Source organism: Tachyglossus aculeatus, chromosome 5 (genome assembly GCF_015852505.1).
Source record: "Tachyglossus aculeatus isolate mTacAcu1 chromosome 5, mTacAcu1.pri, whole genome shotgun sequence".
Taxonomy (NCBI): Eukaryota; Metazoa; Chordata; class Mammalia; order Monotremata; family Tachyglossidae; genus Tachyglossus; species Tachyglossus aculeatus.
In genome coordinates this window covers 102,080,768-102,102,709 of record NC_052070.1, presented here as the reverse complement: position 1 = coordinate 102,102,709, position 21,942 = coordinate 102,080,768, and the positions used below count along the sequence as shown (strand labels likewise).

At 52.7% G+C, this 21,942-nt stretch overlaps 1 protein-coding gene across 1 annotated transcript in view; it reads left to right on the top strand.

Moving 5' to 3' along the window:
* The first annotated feature begins 3,932 nt into the window (after positions 1-3,932).
* The window catches only part of AEN (apoptosis enhancing nuclease), a 46,416-nt gene continuing 28,406 nt past the window's right edge, over positions 3,933-21,942 (top strand). The window contains exon 1 of the mRNA XM_038747514.1: positions 3,933-3,955. The gene's annotated coding sequence lies outside the window, so the exon portion shown is untranslated. The remainder of the gene's footprint in view (positions 3,956-21,942) is intronic.

The following is a 21,942-nucleotide window of genomic DNA, read 5'->3' as shown; positions in this document are numbered from 1 at the left end:
CCCAAGGTCACACAGCAAGCAACTGGCAGAGCGATTGGTAGAACCCAGATCCTCTGACTCCCAGGTCCATGTTCTTACTCCCAGGTCCATGTTCATTCTATTGAGCCATGCTGCTTTCCGTGGTGGTCAATAGTTATGTATTACATTCATATCGGATGTTTATTCTCCAAGGCGCTTTCCCATTAATCATGTCCTTTGTCCTCTCAAATTCACCATGGAGTGGAGAGGAACAGGAATTAGGAGCACCCCCATTTTAGATGAAGACACTGAGGCCCAGAGAGGTTAAGCGGCTTCCCAAAGTCACACAGCAGATGAGGAGCCAAACTGGGAGCAGAGGCTACCATCCAAGTCTCCTGACTCCCAAGTCCATGCTCTTTCTACCAGATCCGGCTGCCTCCTGGTTAGCTGGCTAGAGGGTTTGGGTAGTTCCAAACTCACAGCTCCCTCTCCCGCTGTGTAAACATTATCCCACAGCCCACTGATGCCACCTTGTAGAAACCAGCTGGTCCAGGCCTGTGTAGAACTAGCACCAAAGAGCTTCTAACCTGCTCCAAACCCTCTCTGGCTCTGCAGCCTCCCTGAGCGACTGTTCCATTAAGACAATTGGGAGGGAAAAGTTGGGAGCAGGAACAAGTGATAGGAGCAGGAAAAATCCAGGGTCAGTCGGATTGGATCTTTCCGGGGATGCCTGGGTGTTTTTGTTAATGAGAAGCAGCCCAAATGGCTCCCTTGAATATTTGAGCCGACTGCCACACAGTCACATCAACCCAGAGAGCCAATTCTACCCTCACCATCTTCTCCATGTGGCAGCCGGGCTTGCTTGGGAAAGTATCAGGGATGACTTCTAGACATGCAGATTTGCAGGTGGCCAGGGGGAGGGGGGGCTACTGGCTTTCACTGAACCCGGTGGGGTGTGGGAGTGCCGCCCTCACCTTTCGGCCACACTTCATGACTGTTTCTCGGGGTCCCCTTCTCCCCACTCTGAGCCAAAACCTGAGGCACTCTGGCCCTGACTCTGAGTCCACCGGGCCCCCTCTTTGCTCCCAGAGGACCAGAAAGTGGACTCGGAGCTCAAGGAGACAATCCGGGGCTTGTTCCTTGCTCCTGAAGAGTCTGGAGTACCCAAATGTCTGCCCATTCAGACCTGGGCTTTTTCCATTGGAGCACTTGCCATATGCCTAAGATAGTCAAAATGAGCACAGATAGAATGATTAGCATCCTGGGATGTTCCATTTAAATGGAGTCCCATCATCACCTTAAGAAAATGACATGGGTCATACCCACGATCCATTCAACCAGAGATTCTGCCTCCTTCAGTGGTTTCAAGATGTCTAGTGAAACCCTGTCCTTTTTAGTTAGGGTATGGACCATTCGATACCTTAAAATTTCCCCTTCTAATAACTGTCCAGTGTGGCTGCGCCCAGGCTTCATCTTCTAAACTCACAGGGTCTCCGCAGAATGGCTATGAATATGGGAGAAATGGTCTGTATGTGTTTACCAAATCTAACTTCTGTGACTTTGTTGTGACTGGATGTGTAAGGATGTTATTGCTTGAAATGATCCCCACCTGTTGGGGCATTCCCAGTTTCCCCTCTTCTCACTCCTCAGAGTGGCATCAGCAAAGGCACCTCAGCAGCTGCCCATTTCAGAGTTAATCTGTCTGGTTTATCTGGAGAAAGGCACTGGAGGAGGCCCTGATCTGTGCCACTGCAATTGAGGAGAGCGAAGGGTGGGATCCTGACAGTCTTTCTCAGATGCATAACCATGATCCACATAATTCAGGCAGAACCATCTAGTGGGAGAGGTGCAGGGCCAAATTATCTAGATAATGGCCTCAATCCTCAGGTTCGCTCTACTTGCGGATCTGGCCATGATTTCTTCCCCTCTCCCCCAAACCCCCCATCCTCTTCCTCTCTGTCCCTACTTTCCAGTGGAGCTGGCTTGGGGCTAATGTTTGTTTTCTTTCCCCTCAAGAGGAGGTGAAGTTAGGAGGTCAGTGGAAAGGGAGATTGTCTCTCCTTCCAGGAACCTTGGCAGAAGATCCTCCGGTGGACTGGAGAAGGGAGAGGCAGGATCCAAGCACTTAGTACAGTGCTCTGCACACAGTAAGCACTCAATAAATGCCATCGATTGATGTGGAATTCCCCCTCCCCCACTTCCTCTCCCACATCCTAGGGCAACAGAGGGATGGACACAGGGAGTGATTTCCTCAACTCCCTGTAGTCCTCAAGACTGGAGTTTTGTTAGGACTGGTTTAGACCCCTGAGAGCCAGACATTCATTTATTCTTATTATTAATAATAATAATCATATTTATTGAGTGCTTACTGTGTGCAAAGCACTGTACTAAAGCACTTGAACCACTGTCCCCTCTGGGGGATCCCCAAGTGAGACCCAACCCAAACTAAAATAAAGGAGCTGAGCAGAATGCAGCCAGCCTGAATGAAACCAGCATCCCAACAGCTGGGCTGGACTAGGGTTGGAGAAGCCTTGGGACCAAAGTTCTCTGGATGTTCCCAGACCTCTCCCAATCCCCCCTGGAAGCATCCACTCCCCTGGGAATGATCTGCGTTGGTGGCCCCATTGACCCAAACACCTCCCTCCTTCCCTACCCCCGAAGAGAGATAAAGCACCAACTAATTGTTCCCATGGTTACGTGGCACAGTTTGCACCGAGGGAGCAGCGTCACCCATTGCTGTCACAAGGTGAAGGGGGGAAGGGTTGGAGGGAGTGTTGTCGTGGAGGAAACCATGGCAACTGAAATTGCTCAGGGCCTAGCTGGGAGTGGAGAGGCCAGAGAGTAGGGTATGTCTTTGCGGGGGGGGGGGGGGGTACGGTGGGATTGAGGGTGAGAGCAATCCACTTGGACACAAAGGGCCCAGTAGTGGTTCTCTTATTTTCCCCCCAAAACCCTTCCCCTTCAAATCAAGGCTATAGCATCCCCTCCTCTCCCTGGCTAGACAGGGCTGCCCTACTGTGACTACAAAGGGTACCCGCTATCAGCTGAGGCCACACAAGCCGATGCCAATGCAGCCTTCCTAGACGCCCCTGGTCCCAATCCACCAGAAGCACACTCTTTGCTCGGACTCAGTCCTTCTTTCGACATCTCTGATGGTGCCATAGCTGATAGCAGATTGATAGCAGCCATTTGGACTTTTTCATCAGGAAGGACAGTCTTTTTGAAGAGAAGGGATGAGCCCGAAACCAGCCTTCCTTCTCGAATGGGGCTAGTTAGTCTAGGCTTGGAGATGAGATGAGAGCTATGAAATTCCACCACCAGCCTGTCAGCCTGCTAGCCTCCAGGCCCCTGGGTTTGTTCTCCATGGGGAAGCCCCAGAAATGAAGCACTCCTGTTCCACACCCAACGCCAGTCCCTGAGGTTCAGGAACATTCAGGAACATTCCAGCACTCTCCCTATCTCTGGAGCTATGTTGAAGGGTGTGGACAACTCTTCACCTAAAACCCTACTACTTTGCTTCTCTGTCCTGCACACTGGGGAGGTTGGATGGAAGGGAAACATTCCAGGCTAGGTGGGGATTCTGGCCAGCCCTGATTCTAGGGGACCTTGGCATCCTGAAGAACTATGGGAAGTCTCCCAAGCTGGTCTGGCTCCTTGGCACCAGGCCTAAGCATAAATAGTACCCTTTGTTACTGAGGTGGTGATTTGGGCACCCTGAATCCCTCTTCTCTATTGTGCTGTGGAGGGGTGTTGTACACATCTCACCCACTACCACAGTGTTGAACTAAACCCAGGATGGGCCACTAGTTGAGGAGGTGAGCCTTACTACCTCCAGCAGAGAGTGCTCGGGACCACAGGGTGCAGGTGAGATCCCCACTTTCTAGAGGAGAAATCCACCTCTGACTGTGTCTGCTGTTGTTGTTTTTTTTCCCCTCTACAGTCATCTTCGATTGGAGGCTCGATTCTAGGACCTACCTCCACCTTCCCTGAACATCTGGTGAGTATGTGGAGTCCTTGCAGGAAACCCCCCTGCTGGTTGGGTGCCCAGAGCTAGTAAACATGTCACCGGGTGTATTTCCCTGGAGCTCAGCGGACTTGCCAGGTCTCAGCTCATTCACCAAGTAGACTCCAAGGAGTTAGTGTGGGAAAGCAATTTATTAGCTGAACCTGTGGCTGTTCTAAAGTGACAATATTACCTGCCATCCGCTATCACCTTAGCTGAGCACAAGGGATTAGAGAGATAGAAAATAAAACCCGAGTGAAAGGGGTGAACATTGGGCCTATTAAGCTTGGGGAGAGAGGAAGACTGATGGGAAGCCTAATAAAAGGACTACAGGTGTCAGAAGGGTTAGTGGGAAGAGGCTAGAATCTCATCCTCCCCAACTCTTCAAAAGGAATCCTGGGATGGATGCAGGTGAGACTAAAAGGAAGTTCCCTGACAGGATTAAATGCAGAATGGACTGTGTGGGTTAACTCCAAAGGAGTGTGTAGAAATCCCTTCCCAGTTATCTCTGCCCCAGGGTGGAAATCCCCAAATGCAGTGTTCCATAGAAATCACCATTCTACTGAAGTCTGGCCACTGCAAGATTCAAACTTGCTAGGAGCTGCCGTAGGGAGGAGACGGGAGTTCCCATGAGGCCCCAACTCCCTGGGGTTTCCTGGGATTTGGAAAGAGTGAAGTGGCAGAAATTTGGTGATTGGTCTGGTACCCTATGGGCTTTTCCAACCCACTACCCCTACGTCACATGCACCCAGCTCTCTTCCCTGGCCCTTAGAAACCCCAGGAAGCCCAGATGCTCCTGTTGTTAGAGAAGGACACTATTCTAGTGGCCAATACCAGCAACAATCTGACCTGGCAGTTGGTAGGCTATAAAAGCATCAAGCTGCAAGGGGCTCCACTCTAGTGTCCTGTCCCTGGGACTCTCTCCCCACCACCCCAAGATCACCATGTCTCCCAGCTGCATAGGCAGCTTTTCCCTCCCCTTGGGCATGATGAAGAGCAGATGACTGGGGCCCTGGGGCCCTCTGCTTTCCTCTACTTCTTACCCCAGTGACAGCCTAATAACCTTAGGGGAGTTCAGAGAGCCTAGCTAGGCCAAAGGCAAAGTAGAGCTGGGGAAGGGGAAGGCAGGCCTACTGGCACCTTTGGACATCAAATGTCAGTTATGTTATTCCCATGCTGCGTTGTGATACAACACACTGCTCTTGGCTCTGACAAAGTAATAGCAAACACTTGGGCCATTAAGCAACAAGGAGATCTACTCCGGAACTGTGTTGCCTTCAGTACAGGACAGAGAGTTAGTTGGGGCCAATCGTCAATGCAGAGCAGGGAAAGTGCCTTCTCTGGGATGCTTTGTTCCTGCTTGGAGTCGGGAAGTGATTAATCAATCAACCAATCAATGGCATTTATTCATTCATTCAATCGTATTTATTGAGTGCTTACTGTGTGCAGAGCACTCTACTAATGCACGTAGCCATCCTGCCCTCTGGTTTTAGTATTGTATCATTTTCAGTCTATGGATCCGTCACGTTACTGTTAGATACCAAAAGGTGTAAAGGGAGCTCAAGCAATGTCTCTCTCTCTCCAGTCTCCTTCTCCCTCTTCCTCCTTCCTCTTTCCCCCTCTTTCTCCCTCTCCCTCCCCCTCCACCCCTCCCTCCTCTTTCTCTCTCTCCGTTACTTATTGCATCTACAACACAATCTGGATTCCCTTTTCCCTGCCCACCTGAAGCCTTTTCTTCACCATCAGAACTGGGGGAGGGGAGGGAGAGGGAAGGTGAGCGGAACAAAAGAGAAAAGCTCAAAATTAAAAAGACAAGGAATTAAAAGCAGTAGCGATAGCGGAGGGTAATTATCCCTCAGCTGCAGCTGAAATACAATTAGGGCCACTCTCTCTGAGCCTCCGGGATATTGTGGCTTCGGCTAATTAAGGAGCGGACATGCAGTGGGCCCCAGTCAGGGCAATTAGAGGCCGGACCAGACTGCGGGAGGCCTAATCACGTCCCAGCCCGCGACCTGCGGCGGGGGGAAATGAAGGAGGGGATGGATGGCATGGTGGTGGAGGAGCTATTGCTGACCTGGGGAGGAAGCCCGGGGGGTTTCCCTGCTGGAACAATCCAGGATCCTCTTTCTCCTCTCCCAGACTCCCTTTGGGGGTCCGCCCCGGCCCGGAAATGCTTTGGGTCCTGGAAGCTCGCAGCCGGGTCTGGCCAAACCAGAATCTCTCCTGCTTCATCCCAGAAATCCCTTGTTTCTTCCCTGGGGGAGAGCTTTTTTGGGGAGCAACGGGCTCTGCTTTGGAGGGGGGTGGTCTACCTTCCACTCGGTGGTGGTGATGGAGATCCATTTGCCCACTTACCCCTCCGCAGCTTCTAGAGAGGTGGGGGAGATTGATGTTTCCACTGCCTACCAGCTGCCAGGTCAGATTGTTGGCTCATTCATTCAATCGTATTTATTGAGCGCTTACTGTGTGTAGAGCACTATACTAAGCATGTGGGATGTACAAGTTGTCAACATATAGAGACGGTCCCTACCCAACAACAGGCTCACAGTCTAGAGGGGGGAGACCGACAACAAAACAAAACATGTGGACAGGTGTCAAGCCATCAGAATAAATAGAATTAAAGCTAGATGCACATCATTAACAAAATAAATAGAATAGTAAATATGTACAAGTAGAGTAATAAATCTGTACAAACATATATACAGGTGGTGTAGGGAGGGGAAGGAGGTAGGGTGGAGGGGATGAGGAGGAGGAGAGGAAAGAGGGGGCTCAGTCTGGGAAGGCCTCCTGGAGGAGGTGAACTCTCAGTAGGGCTTTGAAGGGAGGAAGAGAGCTAACGGTGGATGTGCAGAGGGAGGGCATTCCAGTCCAGGGGGAGGATGTGGGCCTGGGATCGACGGTGGGACAGGCGAGAACGAGGCACAGTGAGGAGGTTAGCAGCAGAGGAGCGGAGGGTGCGGGCTGGGCTGTAGAAGGAAAGAAGGGAGGTGAGGTAGGAGGGGGTGAGGTGATGGAGAGCCTTGAAGCAGAGAGCGAGGAGTTTTTGCCTGATGCGTAGGTTGACTGGTAGCCACTGGAGATTTTTGAAGAGGGGAGTAACATGCCCAGAGCGTTTCTGCACAAAGATGATCTGGGCAGCAGCATGAAGTACAGACTGAAGTGGGGAGAGACAGGGATGGGAGATCAGAGAGGAGGCCGATGCAGTAATCCAGTCGGGATAGGATGAAAGATTGAACCGGCAGGGTAGCAGTTTGGATGGAGAGGAAAGGGAGGATCTTGGCAATGTTGCGGAGGTGAGACCAGCAGATTTTGATGACAGATTGGATGTGAGGAGTGAAAAAGACAGCAGTTGAGGAAGACGCAAAGGTTGTGGGCTTGTGAGATGGGAAGGACGGTAGTGCTGTCAACAGTGATGGGAAAGTCAGGGAGAGGGCAGGGTTTGGGAGGGAAGGTGAGGAGTTTAGTCTTGGACATATTGAGTTTTAGATGGTGAGCAGATATCCAGATGGAGATGTCCTGAAGGCAGGAGGAGACCCGAGCCTGAAGGGAGGGAGAGAGAGCAGGGGCAGAGATGTAGATTTGGGTGTCATCAGCGTAAAGATGATAGGCAGCTCCAGGCAGATGATAGGCTCAGGCAGCTCCAGGCCAGAACAACTCAAAAGTGCTGGGCCCTGGGTGTTTTGGGTCCTCACGGGGCAAGGTCTGAAGCAGCATGGCTTAGTGGAAAGAGCCTGGGCTTGGGAGTCAAAGGTCATGAGTTCTAATCCCGCCTCTGCCACTTGTCGGCTGTGTGACTTTGGGCAAGTCACCTCAGTTCTCTGGGCCTCAGTTCCCTCATCTGTAAAATGGGGATTAAACTGTGAGTCCCACGTGGGACAACTTGATTATCTTGGACCTAACCTGGTGCTTCGAACAGTGCTTGGCACATAGAAAGCGCTTAACAAATATCATTATTATTGTTGCCTGAATTGGCCACTTGGATAATACTAGTCCTTCTCTAGCAACAACAGGGGCAGAGTTAGGGGCGTCAGCAGAAGAACAGAGGGGTCTGTTGGCGGTTTAGGGAGGCCAAGGCCCCAGATTCTTTTTCTAACCCTTCCCGCACCCTGCCTTTTGCCAGGCCCCGATGACATCTCTCTCCCTCTCTGATGCTTCACTATGATGCACTCGAATGCTGAGGTTTCTGAGAACAGAGAGGCAACCCCAGGAGAAATCTAGAGGAGGGGCAGTGCAGAGCCCTGGACTACTTGGGAGAGGTGAAGGGAGAGGCTGGGCGGGGGTTGCCTGTACCTCGCTTGAAAGCTTCCACATGGGGTGAAAACACGCATTATTATGGTATTTCTTTAAAGCCTACTATGTGCCAAGCACTGTTTTAAGCGCTGGGGTAGATCCCACATCTGAACCCAGTTCAGGTTGTCCCACATGGGATTCGCAGTCTTAATTCCCATTTTACAGGTGAGGTAACTGAGGCACAGAGAAGTTAAGTGGCTTTCCCAAGATCACACAGCTAATAACTCTGTTGCCGAATTGTACTTTCCAAGCGCTTAGTACAGTGCTCTGCAGCACACAGTAAGCACTCAATAAGTACAATTGAATGAAAGACAAGTGGCGGAGCTGGATTAGAACCCACATCCTCTGACTCCCAAGCCCGTGCTCTTTCCACTAAGCCACACTATCCCCCTTTCCCTTTCTCTATCGTTCCCCCTCCACCCCTCTCGTTCCTTCTCTTGCCTTTCCACCCTTCCCGCTCAGGTGAAGAGGGTGGGTTTTCCAGGCCTCTCAGTCAAACAGCGGAGAAACAGGGTGGCCTAATGGATAGAGCAGGGGCCTAGGCGTCGGAAGGACCTGGGTTCTAATCCCAGCTCCACCACTTGTCTGCTGTGTGACCTTGGACAAGTCACTTCTCTTCTCTGGGCCTCAGTTACCTCATCTGTAAAACGGGGATGAAAACTGAGAGCCTCATGTGGGAGTTCGGCTATAGCCAACCCCAGCGGTTAGTACAGTGCCTGGAGCACGGTAAAACCTTAACAAATGCCATTCAAAACAAAAACGCGTCGGGGGAGGACGAGTGGGTTGCTGCAGTAATATATTGGGCCTGGGAGCTAGCAGAGTCTCCAGCGATCCCTACAATAATAATGATGGAAGGCACAGTCCTTCGAGGAGAAGAACAAGATGGAGAGCCCCCCGTTTCCTGGAGAAAGGGGAGCGTTAGCCAGCGGCTGCAGGGAGAGAAGATAATCTTGTGTTTCCACCGTCTTTTCCGGTGATTCTGCCCTCGGGGCTGGAGGGACCAGCCGGCAGAGGGTCCCGCCCCTGCTCCGGGAATCCTCATTACAGCAGGCAATTAGCACCCTCTTCACCCCATCCCGTCCAAGCCCGGCTCTCCCGGCTCAGAAATGCCGTGTTTATTGCCGAGCAGACCCCCACGCCAGCCTAATTCCAGGCCGGACCCGCACCTTGACCTCTTAATAACTCGAGCAGCAGAACGTAGAGGCCGCGTCCCTGAAGGAGATCCGGGCAGGAAGCACCTGGCTCTGCCGGGGCCACCATTCATTCATTCATTCAATCGTATTTATTGAGAGCTTAATGTATGCAGAGCACAGTACTAAGCGCTTGGGAAGTACAAGTCGGCAACATAAAGAGACTGTCCCTACCCAACAACGGGCTTACAGTCTAGAAGGGGACTCTTCTAGACACCAGGCTCTTCTCCCCACGGGAAAGCCGTCCAAAGCGCGGCCTGGAGGGCGAGGACCGGGAACTGGACAGAGCAGGAGGAGCGGACCGGGAAGTGGACGGGGCGGGAGGAGCGGAGCGTTGGGGGGAAGATTGGGGTCGATGGTCGCACGGAAGGAGGGGAGGGGATGGAGCGGCCTGGGGCGGGGGTATAGGGGTGGGGGGAGAATGGGAGGGGGGAGGGTGGGAGGCGGGGGCTGGGACCGCCTGGAACCAGGCCCCGCCAGGGCGGAGGAGGGCGGCTTGCTGGGGAGGGAACATGGAGGCTCTGAGCGCCCCCTGAAAAGTGTCCAGAAGCTCAGCTCGGGGAGGATGGGGAAGAGAGGCCCGCCCCCCATCCTCCATCCCCTTCCCTCTCCACCCTCTCCCTCCCCATTCTCCATCCCTAATCCTCCATCCCTCTCCCCCATCCTCCATCCCGCTCCCTCATCTCCTCCCCATTCCTCCCTCCCCATCCTCCCCATATCCTCCATCCCTCTCCCTCATTCTCCATCCCTTTCCCTCCCCATCCTTCCCCTTCCTCCTCATTCTCCATCCCTTTCCCTCCCCACCCTTCACCTTCTTCCCCTTCTTCCCCATCCTCCATCCCCTATCCTCCATCCCTCTCCCCCAATCTCCATCCCCCCCATATCCTCCCCCATCCTCCCCCATCTTCTCCATTCTGGCATGGGGGTCTCCAGGCCCGAACCGACCCCGCCACGGCCCTAGCCACGGTCGCCGTCCTACCCCCACCCCCCAGCCCGTGGTCGCCCAGTTCAAAATCGGTGTCGGAGCGTGCGTCTTATTTGCGTGTATTTGCACACGGGGTTCCAAAGGCCCTAGCTCCAAGGAAGCCAAATGAATGTATTCGTCCAAGCTCCGGCCGTCCTATTCCGACCCGTAACTCAGGGCTCGACGGGGACGCTGCGCCCAACCAGGTTTGCAAGACAATCAATTTAGGCGGATTGAGGATGAAAGGCAGCAGACAGGTGCGGGCGGGTTTACGCACACGAACGCGCGCACACGCACCGAGGACAGCAGCGGGAGGGTCCTGGGGGGTGGGGGGCGGGGAAAGGAAGAAGAGAGGAGACAGACAGACAGATAGGGATGGGGCAGCACCAGCGTCTGCTCTCCGCTGCCCCGATAATAATAATAATAATAATGATAAGGATGGCATCTGTTAAGCGCTTACTATGTGCCAAGCACTGCTCTAAGCCCTGACCCAAGCTGGCCTTCCTTCCCAGCTAACCAGTCTCTGGCTTCAGGTGGGCACCGTGCCTTTTCCTCCTCGGCTAGAGCCAGGGAGGGAGGATGGTCTAAGAGCGGCCAGGCTTGGCCGGGTGGGAGGGAAGGAAGGAAAAAAGGACCAGATCCCTGAGGTAGGCAGAGGGAAGAAAGCACTGGCCCGGGCAAGAAAGAGGCGGGGGTGGACAAGTGGGTGCCGAGGGAAGAAATCCAGGCGCTCTCTGACAGCCGGGGGCTACTTCTGGTCTGCTGGGGGTAAGGCTGGTTGCGGGAGGAGGAAGAGCCCACCGTTACTTTGGGGAGGGAACAAAGGTGGTCGGGCTTGGCAAAGGGGCCAGTCCGGGGCAGACAGCTGGTCCAGGCCGGGCCCCGCCTGGAAGACTAGTGATTTTGTTGTTCTCTCGCTGACCGCACGACAACAAATCCCAGTCTGCCTGACGGTGCCCGGTGTCCTCGTCGGGAGCTCTGGGGGGCCGTGCGGGGACCCTCCCTCTGCCCGCCGTCTGCTAGGCCCACGGACTGATTTCGTCGCTTGCCGCTTTGGGGTTTTCCGGGAAAGCAGCAGGAGGCGGGGTCTGAGACGCTCCACGACGCCTGCCGGAGGATGGACGGGCGGAGGAGGGAGGGGGGCTGCAGTTGGGGGATGGGAGGGGGCCGCAGGCGGGGAGTGGGGGGATTGGAAGGGGTCACAGAAGGAGGATGGGGGCCGCAGTTGAGGGATTGGGGGGGCGGAGTTGGAGGGTGGGGGATTGCAGTTGGGTGATGGAAGGGAGCGCAGACGGTGGGTGGGGTTGCAGTTGGGGAAATGGAGGGGGGAGATGGAGGATGGGGGCTGCAGTTGGGGAATTGGAGAGGGGCAGAGATGGAGGGTGGGGGTTTGCAGTTGGGGGATGGAAGGAGGCGCAGACAGAGGAAGGGAGGCTTTAATTGGGGCATGGGGGCGCAGACGAAGGATGGGGTCTACAGTTGAGGGATTGGAGGGGTGAGATAGATGATGGGGAGATGGGGGGGCGTAGACGGTGGATGGAGATTGCAGGTGGAGAATGGAAGGGCACCTTGGGGGGGGGCGGGGCTGCACCTAGGAGATGGGGAGGGGGCAGCAACGACCGGTAAGGGGTCTCGGTGGAGGCCGGGATCTCTAGGAGGAGAGAATGGGGGTCTGCTTTCTCCCGGGGCGGGCATTTGCCGCAGGCACGTGGGCCGGCTGCACTCGGCCTCGGCCTCCACGTGCCTCCGTGTCCGTCCCGGAGGTCGATGCGTCCAAATGGGCAGAGGCGCCATGTCCCACGATGCCCGTACTGCCCCCCTTGCCCCCCATCAAGAAGCACTGATAAATGGACGCCACGAGCTAGCCCAGTCACAAGCTCCATTCACGAAGCCCCGGGCCTCGGGCGCAGCCAGAGAGGAGAGAGTCTGCCGTTACCATAGTTATAAGCGCCAAGGCAACCGGGCACTCTGAGGTAGTAAATTTGAAAGACAACGCCCACCCACTCCTCCTTCCCCTCGCCTCCACAACTCACAAACACGCACAGGCTCACATACACACGTGAAATTGCCCTTCTCCCAACGCACACACATGCACGCAATTCTTTTTCCCATGTCTCTTCCACCGTCCAGTCAGTTCCCTGGACCTTTCCTTTGGGATGGAGGATGGGGGGCTGGCTAGTGGAGTCCAAGCCCCAACCGAGAGGAGGGAATGATGCTTCCCCCCCGACCACCAAAAGATCAACAGCTTAAAAAAAAATAATAATGGTGGTATTTGTTAAATGTTTACTATGGGCCTAGCACTGTTTTAAGTGCTGGGGTAGATACAAGATAATCAGGTTGTCCGACGTGGGGCTCAAGTCTTAATCCCCATTTTACAGATGAGGTAACTGTGGCACAAAGTGAAGTGGCTTGCCCAAGGTCACACAGCAAACAAGTGACAGAGCCGAGATTAGAACCCACATCCTCTCACTCCCAAGCCCATGCTCTTGCCACTAAGCCGTGCCATTTTTCTAGCCATGCCACTTCTTCTCTTGTTGTTCCCAGACAGCAACATGTACCCAAGGCATCAAGTGTCCAGAGACATGAGAAGCAGCCTGGCCTAGTGGGTAGAGCCACTAGGCCTGGTGGTCAGAAGGATCTGGGCTGTGATCCTGGCTCCACCACTGCTCTGCTGGGTGACCTTGGTCAAGTGACTTACCTGGCTTGGTTTGGGTGCTGGGGCCGGGAGGGGCATTGGACTCCCAGGGAGAAGGGAAGAGGGAAAAGATCAAAATGCCAACAAAAGTCACTTCTCTTCTCTGTACCTCAGTTCACTCATCTGTAAAATGGGCATGAAGACTGCAGCCCCCACGTGGGAGTCCAACTCAATTAGCTTGTACCTACCCCAGTGCTTAGTACAGTACCTGGTTAACAAATGCAATAAAAACAAGTGTCTAGGCCTGCCTCTGGTGCTGCTCTGGATCTAGCTGGGGAGAAGAACTGTCTGGCCCCGAAGGCCTGGTTGAGGGAGGAGGGTGGGAGAATAAGGGGTCTGCTATCCTCCTGGCGTCCAAACCAAGTCACCTCTGGGAGTCTTGACTGACTTCCTCATTGGAGAAACTGAAAAATTCTGAAGTAGTTATCACCCAGCAGAGACTCAATTGCCACCCAACGTAGGGGGGTGAGGAAGGGGCAAATATGTCTCCTGCCCCAGGGGTGGGGGTGGGTGTCTGGCTCCAGTAGCCCCCAGTGGAAAGAGGATCCTAGTCCTGAAGGCCGGCCAAGGCCAAGGTGCCCCATCTGCCCCTCTCAGAGAAAGCTCACTGGGCAGTCTCCACATAAGAAGCTCGCTCTCCTTGGCAAGGAGAGGGCAGCCCCACCTTTCCTCTCCAGGGCCTGATAGTTCCCAGCTCCCTCCCTGCTCCCCATGGCCAACCCATCCCCACTGAAGCTTGACCTACTTCTCCAGCCCCCCTCCCCGCCACCCCAGGCGCCCTCAGCAACAGATCCATCTCAGGGGTGGAAGCAGCCACCCCAGTTCTGCCCAGAGGCCCTCAGATCCCCAAAGCCGTGCCCCAGCCTTCTGCATCGAGTCCATTAAGGCTGCCCAGAAGTCATCCGGACTGCTCCAAGTGCTTCGTTTCCCGAGTCAGTCGGTTATGGGCCCAGGCTGTGCGACCAGCCTATGGGTTCAGGTGGCACCCATCCACTTACCCTTCATGGCCCAGAGTGCCCCATGACAGCAAATCCCGGCTCCCAACCAGGAATCGGACGTCTCCTGCTGCATCTGATGGGGCCTGGGGACGTCTCCTTTCAGATGTCTTTGGCCTTGCTGGCCCCAGCCCCCTCCCCTCCTGCATCCAGCAGGTGCTCCGTCCTGTTAGAAATCCCATTCACACTAGACAAGGCTGAAAATTGGTTTCAACCTGTGGGGAGTCCCCTGTGCTGAGTGAATGGCCCAGCTGCTGCAGATCAGCACCATAAACTGGGGGCCCCTGGGATCTGGGGGACAGTGAGGGGTGGGGTGCAACCACCATCTAAGGACAGGGGCAGGTGCCTGTAGCCTATTCTTGAAGATCAATTCCACCCTCAGATGGTTATAAGTCGAATATGGGGCGGTGAACATTGTGTCAAGGGGAGGCTGAGACAGGGCTATTTCTTTTTTAAGTCGTAGGGTTGGTGTCTGGGGCTGTTTGACACCAGGGTCTCCAAACTACTCAAGGGGCTCAGGGAACTCATAATGACCAGGCCCATGCTGCACCCCATAATCAATCCACTGATCAATCAGTTATATTTATTGAGCCCTTACAGGATGCAGAGCACTGTTCCACATGATTAGGAGAGTATTCATTCATTCATTCAATCATATTTATTGAGCACTTACTGTGTGCAGAGCACTGTACTAAGTGCTTGGAAAGTACAATTTGGCAACAGATAGAGACAACACCTACCCAACAATGGGCTCAGAGTCTAGAAGTGGGGAGACAGACAACAAAACAAAACAAGTAGACAGGCATGTCTGCCATGTTCCACCACTCTGTGGTTCTCAGAAGGCAGTGAGCCAAAAAGCCATTCATCTGGGATAGAGCTGGTGCCGGGCTGGGCGTGGGGTCAGGGTTGGGGCTGGGGTGGGGCTGGGATTAGAACAGCAGGCTGAGTCTGGGGCTGGTTCTGGGGCTGGCACTGGGCTGGAGCTGGGAGAAGGAAAGATGGGCCGTCCTAGCAGATGGGCACATGTCTCCAGGTTCAGACCCCTACAGGACATGACTGAGCCAGGGCTGGTCCCAGCTTGAAACCGGCAGCAGGAAGCAGAACAAGAGCCATAGTGGGTGGGGTGAGCCCTGGGGCAGGGCATAAATCACCCCTAAGGTATGGTCTTGGATTAATAATAATAATAGTAATAATAAATTATGGTATTTGTTTAGCACTGACTGTGCCAGGCATTGTACTAAGCACTGGGGTAGGTACAAGATAGTCAGGTTGGACACAGTCCTTATCCCACATGGGGCTCACAGTCTTTATCCCTATTTTATAGATGAGGAAACGGAAGACCAGAGAAGTAAGTGATTTGCCTAAGGTCACTCAGCAGACAAGTGGCAGAGTTAGGATTAGAACCCAGCTCCTCTGACTCCCAGACCCTTGATCTTCCACTAGGCCATGCTGGAGTCCTACCCTTGTGCCCCATCTGGCCCCCTCAACTTGGCCATGCTCATCCTGTGAGGCAGATTCTTAACCTGAGGACCTGTCCCTCTGGCTCCCATGCCTTCCGGACCTCCCAGCCTCCCAGCCCCCTCGGTCTGGCTCCGAGGCTCTCCCTGGGGTAGCTCTCCCCCGGCACCGTAGAGTCCCTGCTCTGGTTTTTGAGGGATCCTGATTAATATCTTTAGAGGCCGGATTAGGAGCCTGTTTTCATCATCATCAACCGTGGGTCCCGAAGGTCAGGGGCTGAGATCTGGTAAGGGGCTGGGCCTTAGAAGAACCTTTAGAAGAGACAGGGAAATGCATCAGCCTGGCAACAGTTCATCAGGAAATCAGCAGAGGGCACGGAGTGCCAACTTTTCTTTTCTGTTTTCTTTCTTTCTTTTTTTAAATGGCGTTTGTTAGGCTTAATACAGGTACTGCATTAAGCACTGGGGTAGATACAAGTTAATTAGGTTGGACCTAGTCCCTGTCCCACATGGGGCTTATAATCTTATCTTAATCCCCATTTTACAGATGAGGTCATTGAGACACAGAGAAGTTAAGCAATTTGCCCAAGGTCACACAGTAGACAAGGGAGAGAGCAAGAATTAGAATCCAGGTCCTTCTGACTCCCAGGCCAGTGCTCTATCCACAGTCCATGGTGCCTCTCCTAACAGAATGCTGGGTTATTGAAAAGTGGAAAAACTCAGCCTGTGAGGAGACAGAGGATAAGTATACTGTAAATTCATAATGGATGGGGAACATGTCCGCTAAGTCTGATGTATGGTACTCTCCCAAGCACTTAGTACAGTGCTCTGCGTATCCGAAGTGCTCAATAAATACCGCTGATCGATTGAGAGGCTATTTTCAGTATTAGTAGTAATAATATTTACTAAATGCTTACTGAGCTTAGAGCACTGTACTAAGCACTGAGAAAGAATACCCAAGTGGGAATTAGATACAGTCCCTGTTGCTTGGAAGGCCAATTTTTTCCCCCCTAGATCTCACCCAGGTGACAGGAGGTGAGTCTGTTTGAAATGGCGTTTCTGCTATCTAGTCTTTCCCTTGAGGGGTTTAAATCTAAGAGGAGAATGAAGGCCTAACGGTTGATATGTATACAGTAGTTAAATGAGAAAAAATAAACATAACTTGTATGGATAAATCAATAAAATTCAGATCAATAAATAAATTCAAAAGGATGATCGACAAGCGCGGAGGCTACTGAGGGGATCAATCCATGGAGAGTACTCACTTAGTGTTTGCAGAACTGTGCTAAGTGCTTGGAAAAGTACAGTACAACAGAGTTAATACATCCTATCCCTGCCCTGGAGGAACTTACAGTCTAGTGGGGTAGATGGACGTTAAAATACATGTTGGGTTGGGGGGAAGCTCTGAAGCTTAAAGATATGTATGTATGTGTTACCGTGAGCAAAGAGAGTACAGTGTGAACGCCCAAGGGTCTTTTGGTGGGACTGTGTCCCACCTTGAAACATTGTAAGCGCTTAAAAAGCATTATTATTGTTATTATGATTAATAATGATAATTATTATTATTCTCATGGGGATGATAGGGACATTAGCAGGGTGCTGGCACTGCTGCCCGTCGCTCTCCCCATCGGGCACCCAGCGGAGAGTGTCTCAGTGGCCACCCGCCCGCCTGCAGCCTTGTCCCACTGCTAGTGAAGACCTGACCTGACCCAGATGACTCAGTGAAGCTGGTAAAGAGCTGCCAAGGCACCATAGAAACCGAAGCAGCTGAGGCCAGGAGGAGGGGAGGTCGGGAGGGGCGGATATTTCTGCTGGAGAGAGGGGGAGAGGGAGCTGCAGGTTTATGAATGAGGAATCGGATTGGTTCTTTAGTTGTAAGTCCGGATGACAATCAGCAATGTTGTGCCTGGATCAGACCCTCCCTCCGTAGTGATAATAGCTGTGGTACTTGTTAAGGGCTATGTGCCAAGCACTACACTAAGCACCGAGGTAGATATGAGATAATCAGATCAGAGGCAGTCTCTGCCTCAAATGGGGCTCACAAGTCTTAGCAAGAGGGAGGACAGTCTAACCTCCCCCAGTAATAATAATAATGATGATGATGGTATTTGTTAAGTGCTTACTATGTGCCAAGCACTGTTCTAAGCGGCGGGGTAGAGACAAGGTAATCAGGTTGTCCCACGTGGGGCTCACAGTCTTAATCCTCATTTTACAGATGAGGTAATTGAGGCCCAGAGAAGTAAAGTGACTTGCCCAAGGTCACCCAGCAGACAAGTGGAGGAGCCAGGAAGACTGGAAGCTTCTTGTGGACAGGGCCCATGTCTCCGAACTCTGCTATATTGTACTCTCTCAAGTACTTAGTACAGTGCTCTGGATTTAGGAAGCGCTCAATAAATATGATCGATTGACTGATCGAACTGGAATTGACTCCCCATTTTGCAGATGAGAAAACTAAGGCAAGGAGAAGTTAAGTGATCACAGAGAAGTCAAGTACCTTGCCCAGGGTCACCCAGCAGGCCAATGGCAGATTAGAACCATGTCCTCTGATTCCCAAGCCCAGGCTTCGCTCCTCTAGGCCACACTTCTCTGTCCAGTCCAGGATTCTGAGAGTGGCATCAAGATGCTTGGAGGAGCCATGATTGCCCTCCTGGCATCCATCCCTTTGGTTAGGAAATAGGCCACCAAATAGCCCCTAACTTAGCTCTCCGCATCCCTAATTTTCCCTCAAGTATTGGAGGAGGCTGAGCGGTAACCAGAAATCCCAATTTTGACAAGACAGTCCTGAATACCAAGGATCTGCCTGACAGACAGGGATGCCGGTAAACGACAGACTGCCAAAGTCATCTCGGTTGGCAGCGGGGTTGGTACAGAGAGTTGGGAGGGGAGTTGGGGAAACATGGTACCCGGGTGCCAAGCCGGGATTGCCCTCCCCTGCCACTGGCCCACCCTCCATCCTCCACCACCTCCTCCCAGCAGCAGCAGAAGCCCGGGCTCAACTGACGTGGCCTGGACTGAGCGCCGTACCTTCATTCAATCAATCAATCAATCAATCAATCAATCATATTTATTGAGTGCTTACTATGTGCAGAGCACTGTACTAAGCGCTTGGGAAGTACAAATTGGCAACACATAGAGACAGTCCCTACCCAACAGTGGGCTCACAGTCTAAAAGGGGGAGACAGAGAACAGAACCAAACATACCAACAAAATTAAATAAATAAGATAGAAATGTACAAGTAAAATAAATAAATAAATAAATAAACAGAGTAATAAATATGTACAACCATATATACATATATACAGGTGCTGTGGGGAAGGGAGGGAGGTAAGATGGGGGGATGGAGGGGGGACGAGGGGGAGAGGAGGGAAGGGGCTCAGTCTGGGAAGGCCTCCTGGAGGAGGTGAGCTCTCAGCAGGGCCTTGAAGGGAGGAAGAGAGCTAGCTTGGCGGAGGGGCAGAGGGAGGGCATTCCAGGCCCGGGGGATGACGTGGGCTGGGGGTCGACGGCGGGACAGGCAAGAACGAGGTACAGTGAGGAGATTAGCGGTGGAGGAGCGGAGGTTGCGGGCTGGGCAGTAGAAGGAGAGAAGGGAGGTGAGGTAGGAGGGGGCGAGGTGATGGACAGCCTTGAAGCCCAGGGCGAGGAGTTTCTGCCTGATGCGCAGATTGATTGGTAGCCACTGGAGATTTTTGAGGAGGGGAGTAATATGCCCAGAGCGTTTCTGGACAAAGATAATCCGGGCAGCAGCATGAAGTATGGATTGAAGTGGAGAGAGACACGAGGATGGGAGATCAGAGAGAAGGCTGGTGCAGTAGTCCAGACGGGATAGGATGACAGCTTGAATGAGCAGGGTAGCAGTTTGGATGGAGAGGAAAGGGCGGATCTTGGCAATGTTGCGGAGCTGAGACCGGCAGGTTTTGGTGACGGCTTGGATGTGAGGGGTGAATGAGAGAGCGGAGTCGAGGATGACACCAAGTTTGCGGGCTTGTGAGACGGGAAGGATGGTAGTGCCGTCAACAGAGATGGGAAAGTCAGGGAGAGGACAAGGTTTGGGAGGGAAGACAAGGAGCTCAGTCTTCGACATGTTGAGCTTTAGGTGGCGGGCGGACATCCAGATGGAGATGTCCTGAAGGCAGGAGGAGATGCGAGCCTGGAGGGAGGGAGAGAGAGCAGGGGCAGAGATGTAGATCTGGGTGTCATCAGCGTAGAGATGATAGTTGAAGCCGTGGGAGCGAATGAGGTCACCAAGGGAGTGAGTGTAGATTGAGAACAGAAGGGGACCAAGCACTGAACCTTGGGGAACCCCCACAGTAAGAGGATGGGAGGGGGAGGAGGAGCCTGCAAAAGAGACTGAGAAAGAACGACCGGAGAGATAAGAGGAGAACCAGGAGAGGACGGAGTCTGTGAAGCCAAGGTCAGATAGCGTGTTGAGGAGAAGGGGGTGGTCCACAGTGTCAAAGGCAGCTGAGACGTCGAGGAGGATTAGGACAGAATATGAGCCGTTGGATTTGGCAAGCAGGAGGTCATTGGTGACCTTTGAGAGGGCAGTTTCCGTGGAATGAAGGGGACGGAAGCCAGGGGACGATTCATTCAATCGTATTTACTGAATGCTTACTGTTTGCAGAACACTGTACTAAGCACTTGGGAAAATACAATACAGCAATGAAGAGAGATGATCCCTGCCCACAACGAGCTCACAGTCTAGAGGGGGGGAGACAGATATCAATACAAGTATACAGACATCAATATAAATAGATAAAATGACAGATATACACATAAGTGCTGTGGGGTGGGGGTGGGGGGGGAGCAAAGGGAGCAAGTCAGGGTGACACAGAGGAGAGTGGGAGATGGGAGATGACCTACTGCCAATTGGGTGATCCTGCCAAGAGCTGAAGATCAATCAATCAATTAATGGTATTTATTAATTATTTACTGTGTGCAGTAGGAGAGTACAATACAAAAGAATTGGCAGACACGTTCCCTGAACCATAACGAGCTAATAGTCTAGAGGATGGAAACTACTACTACAGCACAGACTGCACACTTCACTCTTCTAATGCCAACCTTCTCACTGTACCTCCATCTCCTCTCTCTCACCGCCAACCTCTCACTCACTTCCTGCCTCTGGCCTGGAACTCCCTCCCTCCTCATATCTGACAGACGATGACCCTCCCCCACTTCAAAGCCGTATTTAAGGCACATCTCCTTCAAGAGGCCTTCCCTGGCTAAGCCCTCCTTTCCTCTTCTTCCATTCCCCTCTGCATCACCCTGACTTGCTAACTTCAGGATATGTTACCCTGCTCCTCGAAAAACACCAGCAGTTGCCCATCCACCTCTGCATGAAACAGAAACTCCTCACCATTGGCTTTAAAGCACTCGATCACCTTGTTCCCTCCTACCTCACCATGCTACTCTCCTACTACAACCCAGCCCGTACACTTCACTCCTCTAATGCCAACCTTCTCACTGTGCCTCCATCTCTCCTATCTCACTGCCGACTCCTTGCCCACATCCTGCCTCTGGCCTGGAGCACTCTCCCTCCTCATAAGTGACAGACAAATCCTCTCCCCAACATCAAAGCCTTATTGAAGACATGTCTCCTTCCAAGAGGCCTTCCCTGACTAAGCCCTCCTTTCCTTTTCTCCAACTCCCTTCTATATCTCCTTGACTTGCTCCCTTTATTCATCCCTCGACCCTCAGTCAATCAGTCAATCAATGGCATTTATTGAGCACTTACTGTGAGCAGAGCACATTCCCTGCCCACAACGAGCTTACAGTCTAATGGGGGAGACAGACATTAATTTAAATAAATAAATTACAGATCTGTACATAAGTGCTGTGGGGATGGGAGGGGGATGAAGAAAGGGGGCAAGTCAGGGCATCACAGAAGGGAGTTGAAGAAAAGGAAAAGGAGGCTTAAAGGCCTCTTGGAAGAGATGTGCCTTCAAAAGGCTTTGAAGGGGGTGAATCTAATAGTCTGTTGGATGTGAAGAGGAGGGTGTTCCAGCCCAGGGGCAGGACATGGGCGAAAGGTCGGCAGCAAGATAGATGAGATGGAGGTACAGTGAGAAGGTTAGCAGTACAGGAACGAAGTGTGTGGGCTGGGTTGTAGTAGGAGAGTAGCGAGGGGAGGTAGGAAGGAGCAAGGTGATTGAGCGCTTTGAAGCCAATGGTGAGGAGTTTCTGTTTGACGCCTCCCAGCCCCACAACACTTACATACAGGTCCATAATTTATTTATTTTTGATAACTGCCATCTCTCCCTTTAGACTGTAAGCTCACTGTAGGCAGGGACTGTGTCTGTTATATTGTTATATTGTACTCCCCCAAGCACTTAGTACAATGCTCTTCACACAGTAAGCATTCAATGAATATGATTAGCCGACTGACC